General features: G+C 44.4%; 1 protein-coding gene and 1 long non-coding RNA gene across 2 annotated transcripts in view; one reads left to right on the top strand and one right to left on the bottom strand.

The window, feature by feature from the left end:
* LOC310840854 lies at window positions 1–767 on the bottom strand. Its single transcript, XR_014562210.1, has 2 exons — window positions 362–767; window positions 1–263 (listed from the first exon to the last, which is right to left on the bottom strand). It is a non-coding gene; the product is annotated as an uncharacterized lncRNA (long non-coding RNA).
* Window positions 768–1,279: 512 nt separating this feature from the next.
* Window positions 1,280–6,000, top strand: part of IBTK (inhibitor of Bruton tyrosine kinase) — a 43,922-nt gene continuing 39,201 nt past the window's right edge. Inside the window, exon 1 of the mRNA XM_083729932.1 lies at window positions 1,280–1,512. The gene's annotated coding sequence lies outside the window, so the exon portion shown is untranslated. The remainder of the gene's footprint in view (window positions 1,513–6,000) is intronic.

Raw genomic sequence — 6,000 nt, 5'->3', positions numbered from 1 at the left:
CAAAATTAATAGGCTTTATTGAAGGAAGTGATGTACATGCATGGGACTGATCCAAGTGTGCCACTATAGCTTTGATTTTAATATCACAGCAATTGGCACTGCTGAAAAGATAAGCTGCGTAAGATAAATCCGTTCACACATTCGCCTGCAAAGTCATCAAGGAATGAGGGATTCTTCCAGAGTTGTGCATTAACCTAAAATGCTCTCTGGTTTCCCAGTAATGCGGTCTATGGCATGAAACGAGTTGCTCTGTGCATGTCTTTCTGCATATAAAAACAAAAATAATTATCACCCCAGTGATTTTCGCCATGGCTTGATATCTATTGTACTATATATTTTTTTAACCTTGAACAAAGATTACCGAAATAGCTGAAACGGGTCTTTTAAAGCCATCGGAAAAGCACCTCTGATGCTATACACAGACGCTTCATTTTTCAGATCTGTTTCCACAGTCTGTTCTTCTATACCCCAGTGCTAATTCTGACCTCAGAAACACTCCCTATCTCCTCATTTTCTCGTTAGCCTTTTCAAAAGCTGTTGCCGGGGCTCAACACCAAAAGCTTGAGGGTGTGGTCGCTGTGTGCCACCAACGATTTCCTTCTACAAATGCAGTCCGCATTTTGCATGAGTCATCTTCCCCCCCCAAGAAGGTCACCAAAGAAGTCCGGTTAAAATTAGCAGTGTTTTATAGCTCCTAAGGTTAGTCTTCGTGGTTTCCTTCGAGCTAGTGGAAGTTTGCAATCCTCTCTCTGCACCTTGATTTGAACCCTGTGTGTGTGGTGGTGGTGGTGGGGGGAGGTCTTACTCCTGAGGGGACATAAGACAGGAGGGGTGCGCAGTTTTCCTGAGGCGACACCCATTGAAAGAAGAAGGGGCGGCTTCGCATCAAACGGCGAAAGTGCTTCACTAGAGCCCAAGCCTGAAGAGCAAGTCGCCTTTTGACAGACTCCGCACCTGAGCAAACACGCACAGGGCTGCGTTCTCTCCGAATTGCTGCTTCGCCCGGGGCAGTTTAAAGCTATTTAAAGGGGCTTCGCTTCGGGGGAAACAGCCGGCGCCGCACGCTTCGCTTGCAACCCAACCGGTTGCAGCGGCGGCGACTCGGCGAGGGAAGCCGTCCCTCAGCCCTTTCTCCTCCTGGGGAACTCTTCGCCCGCCCTCCTGCCCGGAGAGGGCCTATTGCGCGTCAGCCCCTTACAGCTTCTGGCTCCCGAAGCAGAAGCCGGAGCGTTGGCTCCCGCCGGCCAATAGGCGCTCGCGATACTCAGCGCTTCGCCCAATCGCGCGCTCCTTTGCTCCGCTGTCCTCAACCTGCCCTGTTCCGTCTCCTCCTGTGAGGGTTTTGCAGCCGTGGCCGATTCCTTTCCTGGCTGCCTTGGGCTCCGCTCTCTCCCCTCCGCCGTCAGTCGCCCTGGCTCGGCCCAGAGCCCTTCGGAGACACTGAGGATGAGCTTGCGCGGCCCCCAGCGCGTGTCCTCTTGCGACCGTCCCAGCCCATTCATCTAGCGACTGGTGAGGGGGGAGGAGCTGCGCGGGGGGGGGGGGGAGAGACTCAGGTGGGGGGGGAAGAGGGCGGCGGTGGGAGGGAAGGCAGGCATGAAATAACGTCCCGACTTCGTCCCCCAGCCTCCCACCCCACCACCTACGACCCTCGCCCAGGCAGTGGCCTGGGGGCTTCTGGCCAGCTGCATGGCAGGTAGGAATTCAACAGGTGCAGACGGCCCCAGTATGGGCAGGCGTTGAACGGAAGAGCTGCACCGATTGCATTTCTCCTCGCCATGCAGTTGTTTTTTTTCCCAGACTGCAGAAGCTCTGCCCGAAAAATAAAATATGGCAATCTGTGGGGTGGGACACACACACACTTCAGGAAAACTGAAGCTGGTCACCTGTATTTTTATATAGGGGAAAAGAGGCCCTCGTCTCTCTCTCTCTCCCCCCCCCAAAAAAAAAAAATAAATTGTATATGGAAATACATTTTCTGGATGCTTCTTCACCTAGTTTGCAGGATTTACTTTCAGGGCCACTACTGTGCCCTGTGGTTCCTTAACATTTTGCTAATAGGATTTGTAATTTGAACTCTGCTGCAAAACTCCATTGGGTAGTGTTGCTTTCATTGGTTCCAAGGGCAACATGCTGAAGGCCGTTTTGCATGACAGTTTATTTCTGACTGATAATGCTGAGGACACCTTCCCCTTGAATGTTTACACTGTCTAGGTCAGGAACACCTTGCTCTCCTTACTTTGATTGTGGGATAATTTATTGCGTACACACTAGCAGAGCAGGTCATCTCTGTTTAATGGAATGTACAGCTTAGAAAGAAAAGTACTGACAATACAGTGAGCAAAAGGAATCTAATGTTCTTGGTTGTATAGGCAGAGTTCAGCCTCTAAATCTTGATTGTGTACATCAGCTCTGAAATGTTCACAAGATACCCCAAGTCTGTTAATGAATTATGACGTTTCATTGTTTTATTTTATTTTTTGTTGTTTTAATATTGCATTGATAATTGATTTTTATGGAATTGGACCTTGAATTGGACTCGCAGTCAGTTGAAGAATAAAAGTTATACATGTCCAACTTGCTCTCACATCAATACATTGACTGCAGCATCTGGCAGCAGGTCCACATCAAGTACATTACAATGGTCTATTCTGGAAGTTGACAGAGAATGGATACCTGAAGCCATGCTATCCCTGTTCAGAAAAGCCTGTTGTAATTGGTGCACCAACTGAAGCTGGACATAAGCACTCTTAGCCATTAAAGTCACTTAGGACACAAATGTCCATAATGGTTCTAGAAGCGACCTGCAAACCACAAACCTGCTCTTCCAGGGGGGGTGCAACTCATCTAGAGCAGGGTATTGATATCAATAGGGTTGTCCACTTCCCTAACAAATGCCATTAACCTGGTGACCAAGGCAGTTTTGATTGCAAAACCAGGACTGAATGCAGATTTAAATGGGTCTAGATCAGTGGTTCCCAACCTTTTTTTGGCCTTGCCTCACTTAAGCATCTCTAAAATCCTGATCCCCCCCCCATGACATATAATTCTTATTATTCAAAAAGTGAACTCCTATTCACATGGAGGAAGCCTAAAAGGCCATTAACTATTAATAACTCATTCTCAAATTGTCCCCCTTAAAAATCAAATTGCCCCCCTGTGGGGTGTGTGCCCCACATTGGGAACCACGGGTCTAGATACACTGTTTCTTCTAAGCATGCATGAAGCTATCCCACTACCACCTTATCTAGCACCTTGCCCAAGTAGTGATGGGGTGGTAGTGATTAAATGCAAATTTGGAGACAATGACATCAAACCAGCGTTTTTCTGTATCCCCCTGCACACCTTGTCTATTTCCTCTTAAGCTATTTTCAACTGCTCCTTACAATGGCCTTCCCCCAAACCTTGTGCACTCCATGCATGGTGGACTCCATCTCTCAGTTCCTGCCAGTTTAGCCAGTAGAAATGATGAGAATTGTAATTCAGAATGTCTTGAGAGTAGCAGCTCAGTTGTAGTGGTGGTTTCAGAGGAGTGATTTAAAAATAACTCCTTGGGAATGAAGATATCGTGCTGATTTTTTGAAGTCTCCTTTTTATTGAACTTGAATATTCAAAGGACTAAAGGCAAACCTTAGCTACTTGATTATTCCCTAGTCAAAAGCCTAAAAGCATGAGAAGAAAGGAGTAGAGAATTTAATACTGTAAGCATGTCCAATCCAAGATTCTACTTCTTCCAAGTTGGCAGCTCAACTGAGCAAGCAATCTGAAGGAAGCATAACATAAGCCATATAAGCAAGTGCACTAATAACTACTGAGAATTCAGCCTTAAGGAAACATAGGATGCTGCCCTGTACTGAATGAAACTGGAGGTCTTTCTAGCTCAGAATTGCCTACACTGACTGGCAGCAACTTTACAGGTTTTCAAATGGCAGCCTCTCTCGGTCCTACCTGGAGATGCCAGGGATTGAACCTGGTACCTTTTGTATGGAAACCACATGTTTTACTAGTGAACCATATCTCTTCCTCCAGAGTGCTTCTTCTATAGGACAAGAGCTTGCATTGATAGAAGCTATTTGGTATTGCTTTTTGACTTCTGGGATCTGCAATGGCCTCGGGTTTGATCAGAGACTTCTTTGTTCACAGTCTCCTCACTGTACCCTTGCTGTTGTTTGTGGACATCTGGGGGTTGTGGGGGGGGGTAGAGTCTGTGCCAATGCCTGCTTATATTGTTGTGTTACATGGTTGTTGACACTTTAAATTGGGTTCTCTCCTTTAATGGGTGGAAAGGACTGTAGGGCTGGTACATAGCATACTGTTGTTTGACATTAGAACAAATAAATGATTCTAGTCTTTCTTGCATGACTGGCCACTCCTGTTTTTTTCCTATTACCATATTACCTCCCCTTGGAGGTTTGTAGTTTGCAGGTTGTTCCTAGAACATTATTGACATTTGTGTCCCAAGTGACTTTAATGGCTAAGAGTGCCTATGTCCAGCTTCAGTTGGTGCACCAATTACAACAGGCTTTTCTGAACATGGATAGTATGGCTTCAGTTATACATCTTCTGTCAATGTAGGAGATTACCTGTATTTTGTTAAATTATTAGATGCACACTTTCCTACCTTTTGGAAGCATCTGGTGTTGAACATATTTGAGATGAATCATAACTTTCCAGTAAATGCTGGAATTCAGCTTTCTTGTATCCCCCCCCCATGACCTGATCTGCTTGGATAGTCATTTTCATTTTAATGTTCATGATCCCTTGAATTCTGCTTTGTATTAAGATTTCTTTTTGATGTGTCTTACCTAGAGATTTTTAGTTTTGTGCTCATTTCCATGACATGTGGATATATTACTGTTAAATAATAACCTATTGCCCACCTCATTGGCAAGGAATGCAGGCTGGCTTACAGTGAAACAGATATATGAGTCAACATTTGCATGTTGAATTTGTCTATCACTATTACACAACCTGTGAAGCAACAGATAAGAGAGAACTGCTGAGTCAAAAATGCTTCATGATGTCAGCAGTTTACTTTTTTATAGCAAGTTCCTAAATAGTACTCTGACTAATGTTGTCCTGCCTTCCAGTTTGTTCCCTCTGTGCCCTTTACTGTCAACTCAACAAGTTAAATAAGTGCTGCTAACCCACTTTTGGTTTGTGGAGTTTGGCAGTTACAATACATTAGCTGTATGTTTTGTCCCTTCAAACTCCCCCCCCCCCCCTAATGAGAAGTATAGTTTTGAAAGGGAGGCATTTAAGTTTTAACTTGACAGCCATTGAAATAAGTGATAAAATCTTACTGCTGCAGATGTTACAGAGTGTGTGTGAATTATTAATATACAATATCATTAATTGCAAATTGACAGGCTGTCTTTGGTATTTGATAGTTTGGTTCCACTTCAAGTATTTGATGGTTATATAACCAATATTTGATATTCTGCCCTTTTCCTCTAATAGGATGATAAGACTCAGTGGTTCTTTGAAAATATCATAGTTGATGGGGTGAAATATTTCCAAATCAACACTAATTATGAGGTTTGAGAGTTTGTAGTGAAAATTACCAAAATTTATCTTAGCCGTGCTTATATATAATGTTATTTCTACATTGCCCATGGATTTTTTTTAATCAAGTGGTTTATAATTTTATAAATAAATACATATAAGCCTACATGACCACAGGGAGAAGAGCAGAGAAAAAAAATGCCATGGTGCATCTGTAACAGTGAAACTGGACACCTTCATCTGTTCCAGCTGCAATAAAGCATCTCTCTCCCATATTGGTCTCTACAGCAACAGTAGGCACTGTAACTCTCCAGCAGTTTGAATTTACCCCCGTTGGTGCACTCTTCCATTGTCTCTCAAGACAGATGGATGCCAACAACATGCCTACATAATTTGAGAGCTGGCTAGTGTAGTGGCTAACAGGGTGTGGGGGTACAGGTATCTCACAGACAGGTGTTGCACAGAGCAACTTCATCTGCAAGTACACTTTAACAT

Source organism: Podarcis gaigeae, assembly GCF_964106915.1.
Source record: "Podarcis gaigeae genome assembly, chromosome: 3".
Lineage (NCBI taxonomy): Eukaryota > Metazoa > Chordata > Lepidosauria > Squamata > Lacertidae > Podarcis > Podarcis gaigeae.
Note: the sequence above shows the minus strand (reverse complement) of the source record. Positions and strands in the feature narration are given on the sequence as shown.